We start from the raw sequence: 22,000 nt of genomic DNA on the forward strand, positions 1-22,000 counted from the left end.
AATCTACTTGCATGTTTGGCGTGCTTTCAAACTGCTAGGTTGGCAGGAGCTGGGACTGAGCAACGGGAGCTCACCCTGTCACAGGGATTCGAACCACCGACCTTTTGATCGGCAAGCCCAAAGGCTCAGTGGTTTAGACCACTGGTTCCCTGACATTTCAGTTAAGTCAATGTCCATGCAGTAAGCAAACTTTCAGAATTTCAAAAGGTCTGTTGAACATGAGCAGGTTGGGGGACAGTGGGCATGCTCTGAACCCTACTCCACGTGTGTGTCACAGAATCATAGAATGATAGCACTGTAGAGTTGGAAGGGACCCCAAGGATCATCTAGTCCAACTGTCTGCAATGAAGGAATCTCAACTGAAGCATCCCTGACAGGTCACCATCCAATCTCTGCCTAAAAACCTCAAATGAAGCAGAGTCCACAACATCCCGACTGAGTCCATTCCACTGTCAAACTGTGACACACACACACCAGGTTGTATTTATGGCTTCAGATTCCATATGTTTCAGTTGTTGGGAAACCAAAGTCCATCGTCCCGTTCCCCCCAGGTAATTTCTGTAGTGATCTTTTTTAAAGACAAAAACAAAACAGAATACATCCATTTCCATACACAAAAACAATAGGAAAAATGAACAAAAGGTTTATCAGAGCCATATTGACTAAAAAAACCTAAACCAGTTGTGGGCAGATGGTAAAGCTATGCTATAGTACGTTTGTTTTGTCAGCCATACTCAAAATGTTATCACTGGGCTCCAGAATAAAACATTGTTTTGTTTATTTAGGATTTCGGTTCCTACATTGCATTTGTAAAACATCAAACAATTGTGTCATCCTGGGTAATCTATCACACATAAAATCTTAAGTGATAACTTTGCCCTTCTTAAATGTGCATTTTTCTCATTCATGGACAAGTTGCATCTGATGGTCTCTCCCAACAGCCGGTAGAAATGTTCCCTCACTTGAATCCATTAGCACTTCTTCTTTTTAAACTAAGTGTCAGAAACAAATATGACACTTTTTCCTGAGAAAATGTTTTAGAACTTTGGCTGCCGTTTTAACTTTTGACATTGTTAACTTAGAATGGGTCTGTGAAGCAAGGAGCCAGTTCCCCGATGGAGTGGTATTATCTCCCGAACAAAAATCAATGCTCAGGTACTGAAGGGAGAGATATAAATTAAAATTTACTCTATAGGCTCAAGGAGGATAAGCTGATAACTCTGCTAGAAGTTGTTTTCTGTGTGCATCGGTACCTCTTCCAGCCACTGCTTCATCTTTCATTTCTAGATTTAAAAACTGGGACAATACACAAGAGACAGAATACCTGTAAAAAGAAAAAGGCCATGCTAAAGGTTGGAGCTACTCCTTTGAGGAAGTCCCATCATCTGCCATAATGAGAATGCTAAATCTACGCAAAGGTCGTGTGTGAACATTCACTGGAACAATTACGTTGATTGGGGAAACAGCAGCCAGAATAGGACCCAGTTAAGCCCAAGTACTTAAAAGTATCATATTACTTTCAATGGAGCAATTACTCCAGCTTAATTGATTTGAAATTGTAGCCTAGAGGCCTGATCTCCCTGTATGTGCATAAGGAGTTGAGAAAAGGTTACTGGGGTGGTAGGCAACAACCTTCTGAATGCTTACTTTCATAGAAAAATAGCAAGCAACCCAGCAAGCTATGAATAAAATAAATCCACAACCATTCCCACACTGAAGAGAAAGGAAGCATGTTTGCATTATTCTGCAGAGACAGAAGGTAGGCAGAAGTAGCAAGTCTATTCCCACCTGAGAGGTGGATAAAAACCTCAGCCTGCCCAGACCTTTCTGCTAAAGAACAGCAGCCTGCTGGGGGAGTCACTACCCCATCCATCAACAGCAAAAACTTTGCCATATCTGCAGCCATAACTTTGCCATTACCAGAGAAGAAGCCTACTTATTCAGACACCACCATTGACTCAGAAAGGAAACAGGTATATAAGTAGAATCAAAAAGTTAAAATGAATAAATATGAAAATGTAAAATACTTATTTCAAATAAGATGACAGTGGCAGTGCGATCCTAAACACATTTACTCTTAAGTTATGTCCCACTGAGCTCAAGGATACTTACTCCCTAGCAAGTATGTTTATGATCTGAGAATTATGGCCAAATATCCTTTGCAGCATTGCAAGGGCCACCAGGGTGTGTCTCTCACATGGCGCATTACATTATTTAGCCATCCCAAGCAAATGCTCATACATCCATTCAATAGCCTGAGACTGTCATTATTTCTTCATAAGCTATGCTGAGCATATGATGCGGAATGGGGTGTGAATCCTTATAATTCCTGTAATAAGGACACGGACACCCAAGAGCAAGTACTTGTCCACACAGTGCATAGTTTAAACTATGGAATTTGCTACCACAAGATGTGGTGATGGCCACCAATTTAGATGGCTTTAAAGTAGGATTAAATAAATCAGTGGAGGACAAGGCTATCCAGCTATCTCCAGAAGCTGCATACTTCTAAGTACCAGTTGCTTAGAAACAACAGAAAGTGTGGGGACTGTTGCATTCATGCCCTGCTTGTGGGCTTCTCATAGGCATATGATTGGCCACTGTGGGAAGCAGGCTTCTGGACCAGATAGGCCTTTAAGTAATATCCAGCAGGGCTGCTCTTCTTATGCAGGTTCATAGGTACATACATAGATAGGCTTCTTGCCTGAGAGAGGATGGAGCCACAGCTAAGTTCACCCCACTGTGCCGCTAAGAAGCTTTTCTTCCGCTTCCATGAATACTGAGGGGGTGAAAGTCATTTCCAAAGGAGCCGCTTAATGTGCAATGACTAATAGGCAGAGGAATCAATAATTTACAAAAGTAAAAAGCTGAAGTACAAGAAAGAAAAATTAACCTCTGTTTAGGTAATATGTGTTCACCTTTTTGTGGCCTTAATTAGAATGCATAGTCAAACTAGGCCTGCCCTTTCAAATCTTTATCTGAAGTTTCTAATATTGATATTAAAAGAGAAGTGTGTGGTACTTAGGGTCAGATCTGATTAAGATCAGCATTTGCTTTAGCATTCTTTAAAGCAGTATAAGGCGGGAAAAGCAGACACAAAAAAAGAAAGGGTTTTTAAAGTAGAATATCAATCGTTCTCAAGTCCTTTCCCCTTTCTGTTTTGATCACAATCATCAAGTGCAAATTAAGAGGAAATGAACAGAGTCAACGGCATGGTCCCAGTTTAGCTAGAGTTAGTTGCATTTATGTCTCATTGAAGATAATGGGACAAGCTTTTCACAAATAACTTAAGCTCAATTGATTTCAATGGGATTTAAACATCACTCAACTGGATAAGGGACCATAAAGTTTTGAAATGAATACTCAAAAACAAATAATGTTTCTGAAATTTATATGAACAGTTATTATGAGAACACAAGTTCAGAAATCCTGACACCTTGTTTTCTACCCATGAAGTTTATCTATAAGCTCACCAAGCACTCCCTCTAATAGCAAGCTTACCTGCTGAGTGCTAACAGGATTTGTGCATGGGGGTATTTAGAGGTGTGCAGCCTCTGAACCTGAATATAGCCTGATAGCCTTGCCCACCCATCCATATCTTTGCCCAGTTTAGAAAGGAGGTTCCTTTTATACTTTTTTGCTCTCCTAGGCTCTCATACAGGAATGGCCAACAAAGGTTCATTAGGTGCTTCCAGATTGCCACTGTTTTGCAAGCAGGATTCAAACACATGCTTCAAAATAGGTTTTCACAGTTAAAGTGGATGAAAAAATTCTGTCTCCTTAGCAGTACAAATTCTTTTTATTTATTTTTTAAAAAACTGACATTTTGAATAGACATGCACTGAAAAGTGTGGGAAGACATATAAGTATCACATAAGCAAATCAGGATTGATGCTTAATAAAGACTGGACATAGTCCAATCTCTAGATAAGTGTCTACAAGCAAATCAGAATGAATGCAGCATTGAAAAATTGTGTGGAGGAGCCCATAATAATTTCAGGCCTCTAGCAAACCTTCCTTGATGTCCATACTAAGGAGGCAGATGTTAGACAAACCCTTTGAATTTGAGCCAACCTAAGTCACATATCAAGGCAGGGCTACATTGGTGGCTCGGTGGGAAGCTACAGTCTACTTAACCCCAGCCTTAGCAGAAGCAAACTTACAATTCTATTCACCTATTTTCCATAGTCTAGGGAACTTTTTCAAGCTACCGATAATATTGGCACTATGGTGCAAAAGAATAATAATAACATTACCGTAAACAGTACTTTTCCCCTGGAAGTTTCATATTTTACTATACAAGCAGGTCGTCTAATTTTATAGTCTACAGACATCAAGCGCACTTCAAAGAGAATGACACATGCCATTGTACTCCAGCCCGTGCTGCTTGCAGAGAGCAAAGGGGCTTGCTCCAAGCCATCAATTCAGAAAGAGAAGCAGATGAACTACCTAATAAACAATAAAAATCAGATCGTAAAACATTCTTGTCAATATGTCAGAGAGCTGGTAACCAGTGAAGGTTGACTAACAAAGGGGTCATACCATCTGATTTCTTGTTCCCAACAAGGACACAAGCAGATGAGCTTTTTTTTCAGGTCCAGTGAGTCTTTATGGATCCTGTTCTGGGAGGGAGTCATATATTAGAGCCATCAATTTGGCTAGGATAAACTGAACGGTAAGAACAAAGAGCTGGCTGTGTGAAAAGTAAATGTGGGTAAAATTATGCAGGTAAATGTATTTAGCAGCCATTGTGCACTCACTTCTGCTGTCATAATATTGAACAGGAAGAGCATGGTCTGCTAGCATTGGAAAATGTGTGTAAATAAAGTTGTACAAGTAATTGAGGAGAAAAACTCATTAAGCTTAACAGAAATATATACGCATGTCAGAGGATCTTGATTTCTGGAAAACAAGCTGCCATAACAAAGCACAATGAAATATGAATGATCCAGCAGAATTGTAGATGACAAGCCTACATGATGGTGTTTTCCTTATTTTCAAGGATGTGTGTCATCCCTGAGTGCAGTTGTATGGCGGGGGGGAGATAATTTGATTCAGTTCTCATTTAAAAGTGACCTTACCTAAATTTGGTCTGCATCCAAAAACAAGATGCAGACCAAAACACAGACATCCTTTGAATTTTGCAAGTCTCTGAATTTTGCAGTGCAGTTCTCCAGTGAAATCATGTGTACAAAAATGGGTATAACAGTGTGATGTGTGTATATAAATGGCTATTTTAGTGGAAATAACAAGCAAAACGTAAATGGCTTTGAAAGCATTTCTATACCAGGCAAAACTGCATACAAAAATTTGTACATTGGGAGAAATTTGCACTAAAATGCTCGTGAATTTTCATTAGGACTGAACAAAAATCACAAACTGATGTGGAAATGTAGAGGACTGAAGTTAAGATTGGAGAAGCGAGAGACTGAAACTTACATGTTTGTCCATCAATACATTCAAATTAAAGTTTGACTTCTTTGCAGTCTTGGATCACATATTTAGAGAACAAAGGTGCAATGTGACCAGTTTTTTTATCTAGTCAGTTTCAATGAAGAAGGCATGTGCTTAACTCTCCTCTCTTGAAATGAATGCAAAAGTGCATCGTTGGTAAGGTAAGGTGATCGCATCAACTGGCAGGTTTGGATGCTTTTAACAGCACAATCCACTGTGAAATCTACCCTATTAAGTTCAGTGGGACATACTCCCTAGTAACTGTGTAAAATGGCAGCCAGGCAGAGCAATTCCCATCCCTCTTGTGCAGGGCAACTGTATGTTGTTACTGAACAGCATAGAGATGTTCCTTCTCCCAGCTAAGCTGGCCTCTTACCAGCCACCTCCAATGGAGTGACTCAAACATCCCTTCAACCGTGTGGCATTTCCCCCGTTCACCTGTCGAATGTGCAGACAGGTGGGAGGGTCCCCTATGGGATGCCCAACAGCTATAAACAGAAGGCGGCCCTGAAGGGGCATACCAGAGGTGCAGAGGGGCTGAGCTGGCCTGCAATGACATGGGGCCCAATTGCTGGAGCACTCTTAATGCCCTCCTCCCCCTCCCCAGCTGTCTTGCAGGGATGTGGATGTGGTAGTGGCCCTCCTGCTATTTAAAACCCTGTCAACTCAGGGCGGGGTGCAGGGGGGGAGATGTAGCTCAAGTAGAAGGTATGCTTGTCTAACCCATGGGGCACAGGGCACCAAAATGCTCCCTTGACTCATATCCATTGAAACAATGTCTGGGACTGCACAATGTCTCCCTCATAATTCCCCAGCTTGAGCTGAAGTAATCGTGCTGGAAAGATGCATGAAAGAATGAAAATATTTTCCCGCAATAGAACCATTTTCTTATCCATGGCACTTAGGCTCCTAGGGCTTTGGTTGAGTAAGCAGCGTTCTGTGATGAACTCTCTGAGAGGCAATATATAAATGAGGCAGCTTACAGTTCTGTGACACTTGAGATGCACTCGGTCTGATATCAATAAATAGAAAAAGAATATTTTTTTTAAAATGTATCGGAATCTAATCCCAGGTCAGGAATAATTACACCAGAAGCACCATTTGGAATGCAGAGTGCCAAGATGAGGCCGGAAAGTTGCTCTGGCATGAATGATATTCTCACATCAGTCTGAGGTGGTAAGGGCTATCTACATATTTATCAGGAATCCCATTTCCAAAAGAAAGGAAATCATTGCTTGGAGGGAAGTCAGATAATTGTATATGTCAGTTTTAGAAGAAATTCTTGATATAAGAATGGCTGAGATGAGATGAGAACTAAACCTGTTTGCTTAGTAAAGCAAATAGAATATTCCCTAAAATATAGTGTACAATGTACATTGATCCAAAGGCAGGACAGAAATTCAATTAAGCCCTAGGAGGAGGCAGGTGTACAAACACAGCTGTCAGGAGGGTAAAAAAAATGGACTGTAAAATGATTTGCATGCAAATACCTTTGTAGATCAGAGAGGAGGACACCTAAATTCCTTTCTCCTTCACTGTATCCACTTGAATTCCTATGAATTTGGCTCCCATGAGCTTTTGATCTGCCCCCACTTCCATTTCTATGGGCTGTGTCAACTAAGGATTGCATTTATAAAGGCAATACAGTCTGGCTATGCAAAAGAACAGGCCCTCCAGATGTTTTGGGACTACAACTCCCATCATCCCTAGCTAACAGGACCAGTGGTCAGGGATGATGGGAATTGTAGTCCCAAAACATCTGGAGGGCTGAGTTTGCCTGTGCCTGCAAAAGAAGGACTCAAGTAGGCGAAGCATAGCAGTGTGTGTAGCCTATCAATACAAGAAAGCCAGAAATAGCTCTGCAGTTTTAGTTGTTGTTTTAGTTGTTATTTAGTATTTTTATCCTGCTCTTCTACAGTAACAGCTTATGAAAAATGACAGATGGAAAAGTTAATGTGTAGATTCATGAACATCTCCAAGCGCTCTTTTTACATTTGTTTTTGCCACATTCTTGTAATAATAGGATCATATCCAATCTTAGTTTATGGTCATGTTTTACAAAGATGTATGTCTGTTCCAGAAGTCATACATCATGATACATAAATGTCCCATTTAGACTGCCTAAATCCTTCAAGTGTTCATCTGTAAACTTTCTTTGGCTGATGGTTAATGCTTTCCCAACCTGCTAAAGGCAGCAGTTGTGGGTCTCCTGTGGTCCCTAAGGTCCTAATTTCAAAAGTTTTCTTTTCTGAACTCTGGCAAAAATGATCTGCCCCTCTTCAGGCAGGTATGGAGGAAGAAAGAGGGAGACGGGGAAAGAAAAACCAGAAAAGGAGAAAGGGGGTACCTTTCAGAAAGAGAGGGGGGAGACTGTGTGAAGAAGGGTGCAAAAAGAAGTCTTTTTGCTCATGCTCTGTCTGCTGCTGGCTTTAGCTGCTTCCACAGCTGGCTTGTGCCCTGTCCTCACATTACATTCCTTGTGGCCCTTAACAGGGGTAGGTGAGTTGTCCATCCTTCCTCTAAAAGATGTGTGCTTGGGTGGGAAGGTGCCCCCTTGCTTTCCTTCCTGTTTTCCTGCCAGCCTTGGAGAGAGAGGAATGAAGAAACGGGCACCAGCTAGTGGATTTGCTGCTGCATAAGTGAAGCTATCTAGAGTGCAGCTTTAATTGGTCACTTCCCTAAGGAGTTATTCAGTGCAACTTATTACTGGTCTAATAATACTGGATTTAATTCAAGGCTCTCTAGTTCCCCGGAAAGGAGGGGGGAGATAAGACAGAGCAATAAAGACATTTGTGGGATTAGGCTGTAATAAGTCACATGTCTGAAATAAGTTTCATTTCAATTCCTTGACAAGAATTAGAGCAGGAAGAATAGGAAAGTGTGGTTTGTTTCTGCCTAGTACAGCTGACAGTAACTGCTAGAAGCATCTGTCATTTACAAAAGTTAAGAGAAAGGTGGTGGATTCGAATTGAGAAAATTTATTGTATTTTCTTACATGCCACACACTTTCAATCAATGCACAGATGAGAAAAAGATCCTGGCTGTTTGCCTTACCCCAACCTGTGTGTAGCTACTGGTGCCAATCTTGACCTGTGGACACTGAGTGGAACACAATAACAGTCTATATGCGCATACAACTTTACAAGAGTAGGGCTGGTACACAAAATCAGAGACTATAGTGACAGCAAGATTTCCAGACCACAGGTATGGACCTCTATGTGCCTACAGTTGTGGTTTTTGCTGTTGTTGTTGTAGGACCCATGGCTATTCTCCACCCAATGCATGAAGGCTGGGGAAAGGGCTGCAGGACATACAGAGATCAGGCATGGGACCAGCCAGCACAATCTTGTTCCCCTCTGAGCATTGATTTAAATGGGGAGGGGGAGTATGAGAAGAGGGCTCATTTAACATCAAACACTGGAACTAGGAGGCTATGTATAGATATGACTTCCAATCTGCTCCAGAGGGTCCACCAACCTTCGAGAGTAGATTTTAAGAGTGTGGGTGAGGATTCTACATTGTGAAAGTGAAGCCTGTTGCTGAAGTGAAATGGCAGCACTAGCTACAACCATATTATTTGTTGCTTTTTGCTATTTATAGCAGAGGAAAACAAATCCTAGTAGAGGGGGGAAGGATGACTCCCTTGTTCTGAAAAGAGCCATTCAAACCTGAAAGGTGTTAAACTGATTTTTTACCCATGTCCCTAACCAAGAATACAAAGAAAAGGCTGGCATGAATTCTGCATTGTATGATTACTGCCATTTGTTTTGTTTAGATGGACACTTCTAATTTTGAGAAAGTTCTTGCACTGAGCTTAAACATTAAACATTCAAGCAGCTATAATGGCTGTTTCATCATCATTACAAGAAAACATTTATGATATTTCTTCATATACCTCAATTACCATAATGTTTACCCTTTCCCTTCTCATTGCAGTTAGCAGATTCCCACCAAAGACATTTTGTTTGGAGAAATTTGTATCACTTTCCACAAATGAGGCATGTGATCGTTAATGGAAGCAACAACATGCATTGTGGGCTGATGATAAGAATTCTACTGCCATCATGAGCATTTTTTCTTTATAACAAGTAAAACAGCAACACCTTTTTATCAAATATCCATACTTCATTTGCATTCCAAATATGTGCTAAATTAAATGATGTAAATGTTTTTCCTGTCAAAAGTATTGTGTTAAATGATTGAACATTAAACAAAGCCAGCTATTATTTTGTTTTACTACAGACTTTTCTCTTCTTAAATATGACACCTCCTGCATAAAAGGTTCTATCTGAATATAGAAATATACAATAAATGAATACGCTAAGAGGTTAAGATAGTTAAGGTTTTTTATAACACACTGTGATCATCGGAATATTCAGAATAGACAAAAGAAAGTAGTCCTTCAAAAAGTGCACAGTTAAACTATGCAGTTTGCTCTGACAAGATGCCAACACTTTGGAGGGAGGATTAGACATATTCATGGAAGATAAGGCTATCAATAGCTACTAGCCACAATGGCTATTTTCCCCCTCCTCTGTCAGAGGCAGCCACCAAATAGATGCTGGGAATCATAAGTGGAGAGAATGCTTACCATTGTGAATCAGGCCAAAGGCCCATCTAGTCCAGCATCCTATTCTCACAGGGGGCAAGCAAATGCCAAAAACACTCTCTTCACCTGTGATTCCCAGCAGCTGGTATACAGAGGCAGACTAGTAGCAGAGGCAGTTTTAGGGTAGTGTGACTGATGCGGCCGCACTGGGCTCCACACTGCAGGGGGCGCCACAACAATGCTGTAGAATGGAATGTGAGGGGGAGGTGGCGCCAAATTTTAGGATTGCACAGGGTGCCGCTGAAATTTGAGAGCCCGAATTCTGCCAATGCTAGTTGCCATTGAAAACCTTGTTCTCCCTCTGTTTGTCTAATCATCTTCTAAACCCCATGGAAAGGGACACCACAGAACGTATTACATGGAAAGAGAAATACATTTTTCCATAGTTTGGGTGACCTGGAACTGTGGCAGAGAAACATTTTCCACCAGCAGACTTAATAAAAACTCAGACACAACAACCCAAGCATTAGAAAACAATATATAATGCAAGTACCATATTGGGGGGGGGGGTACATAATGCATTGATGTGACTACTGGGGGCAGAGCAGAAGAAAACACAGTATAGAAAAGAATCCTCAAGTTTCATACATATTTATTTTTGGAATGAGCTTTGAGTTGAAACACCCCACCCCCACACATACAAAACAGAGAAATTAGGCCAGATGGTCCTTCTCTCATTCTGTCATAACTTATGTTCTTGGCCACTGTGAAATTAAAGATAAGTCAGAGACCAAAATATCTCCATCCTTTCCTAATTGCTCAACAGTGATGCATCTGGCTTAAAATGCCCCTCTCCAATTCCCAGTAATTACTGGATTTAACCTTATGTCCTCCTGCCCAAACACATCCATCGTTGCAGTTCTGCTATGAACATGAACTCTATTTTTTACTACCTGCAACTCAAGGAATGCTTCTGCCACATAGCTGAACAAAGCATAGGCAAGCAGCAACCATGCTGCTGTCGCTTCAGAAACAAAGATTTGACATGGACCCCGTTTCAGACTTGGAATTATAGAGTGCTTCTCTCCTCATGCTAAGTCTGAGACAGTGCACAAACATCACTTGCCTTATAATTCTGGCGATGCAGAACAGACCACCACCCTTAGAAACAATTCCAATGTTAGAGTAAAACGTCACTGGCAAGGAGGATGTTGCAGTCATCGTGAACCTGCTAGATTACACATGGGAAGCTGAAAGATAATCCCACTTCATAGTTCTCAAGGCAGTGTATTTGGAACTCACTGAAGAATTACCAAAGGCAACTGTTGCAGTTTGCTGAAAAAACTAGTGCTGTGCCAGAACCTGTCCTCCAATTTCTGAGAAGGTTTATTCACCCATGAAAAAGATTTTTCCTTTGTTGCCTTCTTTTTCAAAGTATTTTAGAATTTACTTTAATTGTTGGTCTGTGCAGGTTTGGAATTAATTTATTGTTATGAAATGGTTGTGGTTGTGGTTTTCTTGCCATTAACTATTTGCACTCCGCAGTCTCCCCAACTGCCAGCACTTCCTGATCTCAAAAAGCCCCATGGGAAATTAGTTGATGCCCTTTTTGAGATGAAGAGGGACATGGCAAGGGGGTGCTATCTGCAATCTATAAAATACTACTCCAAGACACTTCAGACTCCCTCACCAATTGGTGCATGACTTAGGATACAAAATAAACCCCATCCGATGGTCAAAATATGGTCTAAATCACCATTTAAATCCATCTTAGCCAAAAGAAGAGAACTTACCCTGAAATTTATCTATAAATGGTATCTAACATCACGGAAGCTGGTGCTGATACATAAAAGGACCTCATCCAAATGCTGGAGAGGCTGCACCTCTATAGACACATACCTCCACATGTGATGGGAACGTCCCAAAGTTCAATCCTTTTGGATGCCAGTGCTACAATAAATATCCAAAATAACAAAACAGGTAATAGAAGCAACTCCAGAACTAGCCATATAGTTTTCCAGGACAACACACATGACATGACAAGGTGCTCAGAACTCTCTTATTTAGCAGCCAGAAACTTAACTAGACGCTGGAAGGACCTATCAGGAGTGGACATAGAACACTGGTGCCAAAATGTATGGAAAACCACCCTATTAGAAAAGCTAACCAACAAACTTAAACTAGCACGGGGACAAGCAACAGAGGATGCCTTCACTCCACTGTGGCTCCCCTTTATCACACACACAGCACAATAAGACAATGACCTATCCTCCACCAAAGCATATAAATTAATAGAGCTAATCTGACCCAACACCACACACGCATACATACAAACCACACTGCAACCAACTGAATGCAACCAATCAAGCTCTGGACCCCCTAATATCTCGCAATGTCAATACAAACAAATAAATGTACAAATAAAGGACCTACCACATGATGCAAATGAACCCTACACTAACACTATGCAATAGAACGAGATAACATTACCCTCCATCTCCCTCCCTCTTTCTCCCCCAACCACATAGCAATAGTGTTTCTTACTGAACGTAAACAAACTGTGAAAAAGACTATGACTCGAAAATGAAGACACAATGTTTGTTTTGTAACACAATAAAACATTTAATAATTTTTTAAAGCCCCATGGGAGCAGTTACCTTGTGGTGGTCTTCCTCAGGACAGTGCCAAAATCTGCAGTCCTGTAAGGAATGGAAGATATGCCACTTGAGAACAATAATACATTCCAGAAGCCTCAGTGTTGTATTGTATTGCACCTTTGTATGCAAGCTACCTTAGCTGAGGCCAATTCTCAGGACCACCAGTTTCATTACCATTGTATTTACTTTTCCCCATGGTAGCATCAGACCACATTGATCATCTTCACCATAAGAAAAACTTGCTTGTTTTTAGCATCATTATCAACTACATTAGTATGCTTACAGATCCTTTTTATCATGACAAATGAATTACCAGTAGATAATGTACTCACGTACCATACGTCTGTAATGATGAGCACTGTGGTCAGCTTTTGGTTAATCCAATCTATTGGTAAATTCAGTGCTTTTTTCTGGGGGGAAGGAGGGGTAAGCATACCCCTAAACATTTTGTGACTCTCAGTTTGGCCTCATTGAGGGGCAATATTTCAATACAAGTAGGAAAACGAGAGTACTCCTAGACATATTTTTTTTAGAAAAAAAGCACTTGAGTAAATTGACCTTTCAAATTGCACAGAAGTCTTCTGGTATGAACAAGAGTGTGCATGCAAGGAACTTGTCATGAACTCTTGAATTACCAGGAGCGGCTGGGGGTAGGGGTGTCACTGGAGAACTGGCCTCCTGGCAGCAGCATCACTGCCTGGTACTGGGATGGTAAGGCAACAAGATGGCAGTTTGTGCACACCAGCAGGTGTCAATCTGCCCCTCTCCCTGGTGAACCTGGACCACCCAATTTCACTGCCATCCTGCTTCGTCCCCTGACCATCCTGGCACGCAGCAGAAATGGTGGTACCAGAACAGCAGGTCTGTGGCAGCACTCCTCCATGCTTGCTGCTCCTGCTTACCACATATTATCTGCTGGAGACGAATTCATTTCAGAGGACTTGTTTTCATAACATTAATGAAGTGCAATTGTTGTCAGTAGTCATTCTGAAGTCTGCCTCCACTTTTTATTTTTATTTTTTCCACTTTGTACATTTTGATGACCTTCACTTATACCATCCCTGTGCAAAAGAAACAAAAGGTTACATTAAAATTGTCTTTCTTGCCATGTTCTTTTGGCTCTGGCAATAATTCTGGCCAGAAATCATATGCCTTGTACTGTGTCAGTGGGTTATTTTCTCGCTGTTATTATTATCATTATCATGATTGTCATCATTATTTGTGAATCTGTCATTTGGCAGCCCTTCTCTCCAGGTGTCTAATTGCCATCTCCATCAGTGGAATGATTTGTCAGCCACAGCCTGGTTTCCTTGGCCATAGCATTGCGGAACCTCTCCAGAGGAGCATTAACAGGATGGAGAAAGGAGGTCATCAGCTAGTATATCTACAGTATGACTGCCTCTTTGTTTCAAAGAGAATTGTGAAGAAAAGTATTTCTATCTCTCCACGTGCCATCTAGAATGCTACTAAAACCAGCAGCCTTCTGGCTTCCATGCATACATAATACAAGCTTCATGCCAGAACTCAGGGTATTTGGCAACCAAATACTATAATGACATATCCATGGCTATGTACTAATGGGCTTAGTAATGCATTAGAGCTCTCAGAGTATCACGGGCTTTCTTGTGGATATACTGATCCATAATCAGAGATGAACAAAATTCACAAGTTTCCACATGCAGTTTAAAACCCCACATCAACAAAGAACAGGTACCATTGTTCTTGATCACAATGAAGAATGTGTAGCAAATTACCAGTGTAGAAATGAAAGTTTAACAATAACCCATTTGGTAATTATAAAATAGGAAGGAATAAAAACTCTGCAGGTGTTTGATCATGAACCTATTTTTTAAAAAATAAAAAACTAGCATGTATATCTATCTATTCATCAAAGTGCTGGGTTTTTACAAACAAAGCTTTGAATGACAAGTGAGTTTTCAAAGCATGCTTCAGGCATTCCTTTAAAGAAAGTAAACAGGCAACCTTACTTTATTAAATAATTGAGAAAATAGCAATTAAAGGCACCAATAGTTCATGTATTTGTCAATATCAGTTTAACAAAACAAGTTTGCTCAAGCAAACTGTTTCTAAATTTCCATCTGAGGTATACATAGGGAAGGAATGGTGTCTGCATCTAGCATGGACAGGCAAGAAACAGGGTCCCAGATGGCCCACCATGGCTAATTCTGGCATCATCAGAAGATACGAAGAGCCTGGTGGGCAAGACCCATCTAGTCCACCATCCTGTCCTCACAGCAGTCAACCACATGCCTTTGGGAAACCCTCAATCACCACCTGAGTGCAATAGCGCTTTCCTCATGTTTGATTTGCACTCAGAGCTTCTCCACACTTCCACTTGTGCCATGTCTAGAAAGCCCAGGTCCGAGAGCTTTTCCATTTGACCTGTGCTTTCCGTCCACGGGCCAAATTTAGAAGGTGATTGGGCCGGATCCGGCCCCCAGGCCTTAGGTTGCCTACCCCTGGTCTCTGGCAGTGAGGCAGAACGCTGCCATTGGGTTGGTAGCCTACCTTTTTAAAGCTCATCAAGTTGGTGACCCTCTCTATATCTTACGGGAGCAAATGCCACAGTTTAACCATATGCTGTGTGAATTAGTACTTTCTTGTTTCTGTCCTGAATCTTACAACATTCAGCTTCATTGGAGCTCCCCAAGGTCTAGTATTATATGAGAGGGAGAGGATAGTGGTGCCAAACTATGGAATATTTTGCCATGGACAATGTGATCGCCATCCCTGAGAGGTCAGAGCTCATGCGGCCAGCCGGCTATCTGGCAATTTCCCCGGCCAGCCAGTCTGCTGGGTGTGATTGCTTGCCAAAACCTGTAGTTTAAATGGGCCAATCAGAGGTCCTTATTGCCAGGTGTTGTCTGCTTTCATGCCCAGCCAACCAAGCAATGCATTTAAGCTGGTTGCACTGGACGCCAAGGCATTTTTACTTTTTATTTAAATTTCCTGTTGTTTTTAATTGTCTGTCACTAGTGCTGCTCAATGTCCTGGTGTGTGTGTTTTGAAGCAGGGTGCCCATCAGATGGTGTTGGGTGCCAACTCCCATCAGCCCCGGACAGAATGGCCAATGATCAGGGATGAGGGATGTAGTTCAGCAACATGGATAGCAGCATTTCTATTCACTGCTCCAGGTTTAAAGGATGTTACTAAACAACGTTATGAAATAGATTTACATTCCACCTTAAGGTCTTGGAACAACAGGAAAGCTTTTGAGATTATTTTTCCATGTGTAGTCACATGGAAATTTTGTGTGAGAATTGCACAAGAGCAAATCTGCTGTAAAAGCCATTCATTCCAACAAGGGAAGAATGTGCACTGAAAGTTTTGAAAACTATTCATTCCAATGGGAGAGAAGTGGTCAGTGAAAGTTGCTTGCGGATTGAGGCCAATGTCACAGCAGTCGTGACTTCATGTACTGAAGCTGTCTTAGCATCCTCTTTGTGCATAAAATGAAGCTTTCTACACTCCTGCCTTTCAATCCTATATTTAATTGGCAATTCAACCCTACTGAAGCCAATGTAACACCTTTGAAGTAGGCATTATGCCATTCTGACAGATGGGCAGGAGTATAGATGTGAAGTAAGCCAGAGAACAGTATGTTCAGAAGGGCTGGATTTCCATCCAGAAATATTGAAAGGGCAGTCTGTGCAGATTGTCACTGCTTTATGACAAGAAAATGTGCCATTTCTACTTCGTATTCAATGTAGATTAACCCCGAGAAATAGATTTTAAAGTCCTATTAGGTGAGCATTTGGCTTTCTGAAATCTTGATTACAGGAGATGTCATCCTACCTCCACTCTTGCTCAAGGCTCAGGGGAAATACATCCAATACATTTCCTAAAAGCATCTGAGCTTCCTGCCAAAAGTCCATGACTGACCTTCCATACACTTCCACATCACTGAAGTCTGTTAAAACAAACGTCACCTGCATTTTACACTACTGTGTAGTCAATTAAACCTGTTACACAAACTGAATGGGGTGAAATATCACCTCGGCTGATTATCACTAAATAGTTCACAAATTAGCACAGAACTGCAAATGAGAAAATAACAGCGTCTCTTGGAGGAAAACATAGGCTTCCTGTTACATGGTGAAATAGTTAATGTACATTGAATGCCATCTGCTGACTAATGTAAAGTATTTACAAAGGCAAATAATCCTGATAGTTGTGCTTGTTAAATGGCTCAACAACTTAATTCTACAGAATTTTGGACAACTACTGGGATCAAGTCCAACACGACCACCAACACCCTTTATTTTCATTTTTCTGAAGCTAAACTTTGGCATGTAAGCCAATTAGAAGTGATTAAAAGGGTAACTTATTTAGGGTTAACTTGCACATTAAACAGAATGCTTTAATGTGGATGAAATCAACAGGAAATGACCAAGGAATGAAACATCATCTATTTCAATTAAAATGAATCAGCTATGAATTTAGTGCTTGAAAATCCTATAAGTATATCATAACTTCTTACTGCTGTTGAATTTTTTAAAAGCTATGCTGCTGAATCATGTCAGATTGCCATTGTTCAATACTCTAATATGAATTGCTTACATTATTACACACAATTGAGTCCAATTCTGTAGTAGTGATTGCATATTTTATAGCTAAGGATGGGGGAGAAATTCATTCACTTTGTATTTGAATGCAAAACTACTAAAAGCTTCCCAAACCAATATGAAAACCAAAATACAGCTCTCCTTTTAAATTCACACATCTCCAGTTCTCCAGTCAGAAAAAAACAGACATCAGTGAAAAATACTGTAAAAATAGTTACATCAGTGAAAATTATGGGGGGAAATGCATTATCTTAGAAAATAGCTTACAAGATGCATGTAGGGGCAACACTGCATACAAATATTTTTATATTGTGCAATGCACAATTAGCAAGTGGAAAAGTTCCACATGAATATGTGTACAAATTTTCATGTGAATCTTTTAAAAGAAAAATTTGCAGAGGTATGCAGAAATAGGGCAAACCAAATTTAAGATTGGAAAAATGAGAAACTGAAATGGACAAAGGCTCTTAACACTGGAAATCACCTACTGAAGTTTTAAAGCAGGACCTTTCTCACTGCTACATGACCAAGATATGACTGCATCATGCTATGTCAGATCAAATACACTTGCAGCTATCACTCTACCACCACCAGCATTCATTCAGGGTCACTCTGCAAATTATGGAAAGAACTGTTATACCCTGTGCACATGCATGATGTTCCAGGCAACATATGAGATTCAAACACATACCTTTTTTCCCCATCTTTCGCATACTGTATGTAAACACCATGCAGAGCCATGTAGTGCTTATAGCTCTTTGTACTATGCATGTGCCATGTTGCATCAATTTGCATCTCTCACATGTTCTGTAGAACACCACAGGTAAAAATGGGCATCCACTCCTTCCTTTTAAGGAATTTCAGTGGTTCTAGATGTTTAGGGAAGAGCACAGCTAGAGATAATAGTGATAACCATTTCAAAGTGTTGGTGCTGATCTTTAAAGCACTAAGTGGCTTTGGCCCTGTACCTGAAGGAGCGTCTCTACCCCCATCTTCCAGCCCAGACACTGAGATCCAGCTTGGACGGCCTTCTGGTTCCTCCCTCACTGTGGGAAGTGAAGTTACAGGGAACCAGGCAGAGGGCCTTTTTGGTAATTGCACCTGCCCTGTGGAACACCCTCCCATCAGATGTCAAACAGATAAACAGCTATGTGATTTTTAAAATACATCTGAAGGCAGCCCTGTTCAGGGAACTTTAGTGTGCGATGTTGCATTGTGCTTTTATTTTTTGTTGGGAGTTGTCCAAAGTGGCTGGGGCAAGCCAGTCAAATGGGTGGCATATAAATAATATTTTTTTACTATTGATATTATTTCTGTTATTTCTCAACAGCACCATCCTCTATACTGTCTGTGAACATAATGGCTCAGTTTCTAACTATCACAAAGCTAATAGCCTGAAACATCCATTATGAAATTATCAACCTTTTTTAAAAGGTCAGTTATTCTAGTGCCCGATATTTCTTCCTATAACAATGATCTTCACAACTTAAGTATGACATACTTTCCCATTAAACTGCCAATATTTCTTTTCTACAATAGTACCCTTCAATATCAGTTCCACAGCAGAGTTATATATGCAAGATCTGTTGTCGGTTCTGTTTATTTTACCTAGCAGCAGCCTGGGCCAGTGGGCTCCATAGGCCAAACTCAACTCCCCTCTTGCCATTACCTGGTAGCAAGGATCAGCTTCACACACAATTGTGAATATGACTGAGACAAAGGATGTCATCCATAGGTCTCATGGTCTGGAGCAATCTCATTTGTTTCAATACTTGACTGGGAAAGGTTTATAAGTCATGGGCTGCAGGACTGCCAACTCTCTCATTTAGAAGAGAAAACAGACAATGCTAAGGTTGCTCTTTTAGACTGAAAAAATATGCCCCATCCTTCATAACCTTCACTGAGATTCTTATATATATGAATGAAATAAAAATGTTAATGGCAATTAGTCCAAAAGCTGAGCTTAGTAGCTCAAAACAAAGCATCTCCCAATTCAGTACTTTGGCAAGCTTGCAATATATTCAAGCAAAAAAGAAAGCGTGAAAAAAAGCTACAACTAATTAGCAGATTCCTATTACAGTATTGTCACAATCAGAAACAGATTTGAGCCATAACTGAAGCTCTCATAGAAGGTCTGCAAATTATTGGCAGATATTCTGCGGGATGTCACCCATGTCATCCCACTGTGTGATCCCAAATGAACAAACCAGCTAATCTATGCCACCACTACCTGGCTCCTATTTAGCATTTATTTAACACAACAATGTGTGCAGTGTTAAACAGAGCACTGAACTGGCATAGTGCTGTTCCCTGTCTTGTGGGGGTTAACTACACAGTTCCAGCTGTCCAGCCGCTAGCAACCCTAGCAACCAGCATTTATATTTGCTTATTTAGTGATCAGCAATCTATCCCAACAGTAAACCTACCAAAATACACCCCAGTATTTAATAGTTAGTCAAATAGTAGGTGCATTGGGAACTAAGAAAAAGAATGAAAGCAAGACTTCAATACAGCCAAATTCTGGGAGGTATTTATTCTATAAATATAGGTCTAGATGACATTTGGCATTTTTTATGCTCTCCAGTAGTACAGCCGATATAAACACTGTAACTGGTTTAAAGGTAGCAAAGCCTTTTCAAATATTTGAAAATTTAATTTAATTAATATGAATGAAAACACTCATCCAAAATACCCACTGAGAGATGAAATTGGCATTTTCAGTTGTTTCTCTTTGTATTTGGCTGTACTGGTGCCTGGGAATAAAGTTGGTTTAATCAGACATAGAGAAGCTCTGGCCATTTAATACAACAGAATTTTGAAACCTGCCTCTAAGGTTGCCCCCCCCCCCTCACCACCACCACATGCAGGCAGATACTTCACTGGTATAAATCTGAAGTGTGTGTTTGTGTGGGCTTCACCTGAGTTAGTCATAAAAAGTCCTACAGATGTTAAATCTGGCCCTAAGAGCTGATTTATACTGGAATGGACAACATCTGAGAGCTACTCCCAAATACATTTTCAAAAGCTTCAAAGTCTTAAGACTCCATGGACTTTGCTAGCATTTCCTACTTTGAAGTAAACTGCAGGTGGTCCTGCTCTCAGCAAACTGCTCCAACTGCTGTAGAAAAGAAAGACACTTGCTGAAAAGGAATATTCCTTATTCCTCTTTTTATTTTCATTACTATTCCTCCTTAGCGAATCTTTTTTGCATAAATCTTGGCAATTTAAGGACTCTAGGAAATATGAAAGCATATAGAATTACATAGGGAGGTTTCTTCTCATTTTTATGTGTTACATGTCTGTCTCAGTTTCTCTACGCAACACAGTGCTACTTAACAACAGCCCTGGGCAGGTTAGATTGTAAGAATGTTGATGTGCCCAATGCCATCCTAGATCATTAGGAATCTGAACTTGGGTTTTCCAGATCTAGACCACTGATTCTAGCCATTGTACCACACTAGCGGATTTATTCAAATGTGTTCAAGTGAAATTTAAGTTTTGGTTTGAAGCCCTTGCTGTCTTTTGAGATTCATTCCCTTTGATTATCCCCAGCTGGAAAACAATATAATATACTGCTGTGGTGGGGACTGCAGGGCCTGCTCCCTCTGCAAAAGTGTTACCAGCTGGTCTAGGGGGCAAGGCCCAGGCCCTCACACTTCAGGGCAGGACAATGGGCCAGAAGTCCAGGGCTCCACTCAACAGAATGAGCATGACAGAACCTAAACACAGATGATCTGGCTTACCTCATTTTGAAGTAAGTGATGTAATATGTATTACCAATAGAGAGGGATCTCCCAACCACCAAATTACATCATTAAGACCAGACTCCAAAATGACCTAACTGTCCCACTGGGTTCATAGCAGAAGTTAACTCTGAGCTGGAAATTCCTGATTCGGTCTCTTAGCCGCTATGCTACACCAGAGTTGAAGCTGCTTGTGAGGCAGGTTTGGGCTCCTTGCTGTGTTTTCTGCCAAGCCAAACCAAATTGATTGCCTGTCAGCTCATAATTCTGCCACTTTGTTTGTTTACTGTATGTATATAGGTCCCCCCAAAATGCATGTTCTTGGGTGAATCACAAAAAGACACAATACAATATTAAAATACAAAAACAAAACAAAAGCACCATAAAACTTTGAGTATTCTTTCGAGCTAAGCCTACTAGGCATCTTGTATGAATTAGAGTAAGAGAATTAGCTATCTATTTTCTGGAAAGTGATGGTAAACTGAACATGTATTTTTTGGATTGACATTGTTGGTAATAACAACTAACAGCATGAGGCAGGGGCGGGCTTTGCTATTTAAGCAGAGTTTGACATCAGAGGAGGAAGAAATTGTGCCAGAAACTTATTTGTTAAGTTATAGTACATGGGTGACACTTGTTGATATACAATTTCTCACTCCAGAGATCTTTAAAAAAATAATAATTAACTGACTTTTAAAAAGTTGATAATCAGTTCTTCCTCCTTTTCCATTCTTTCTGCCAAACTGGAACAGCCACACACAAAAACCCACGCACAAATACAAAACAAGAACTGCACATCTTAGTTTCCAGACAGTGCTCTCGCTTCTATAGGATTAAAGTGATTGTGTTTGTAAATCTGTCATTATAGTCCCATTCCAAAACTCCATGGGCATTTTGAGACATACACAGAGCTCCTGCTGTGGCTACCACGTATTAGGAAGATATCTAAGATAGTGGCTTCTGGCTATTAAGCGTTGCATTTAGTTGCTCAAAGGAAACCAAGTAATGAGC

At 40.6% G+C, this 22,000-nt stretch overlaps 1 long non-coding RNA gene across 3 annotated transcripts in view; it reads right to left on the reverse strand.

Annotated features, from left to right (window-relative positions):
- Positions 1-22,000, reverse strand: part of LOC308476085 — a 573,910-nt gene that overhangs the window by 296,230 nt on the left and 255,680 nt on the right. For all 3 annotated transcript variants that reach the window (XR_013985691.1, XR_013985692.1, XR_013985693.1), the window contains exon 4: positions 12,661-12,702. This is a non-coding gene — a long non-coding RNA (uncharacterized lncRNA). The remainder of the gene's footprint in view (positions 1-12,660; positions 12,703-22,000) is intronic.

Source organism: Podarcis pityusensis (assembly GCF_964106645.2).
Source record: "Podarcis pityusensis genome assembly, chromosome: 4".
NCBI classification, from domain to species: domain Eukaryota; kingdom Metazoa; phylum Chordata; class Lepidosauria; order Squamata; family Lacertidae; genus Podarcis; species Podarcis pityusensis.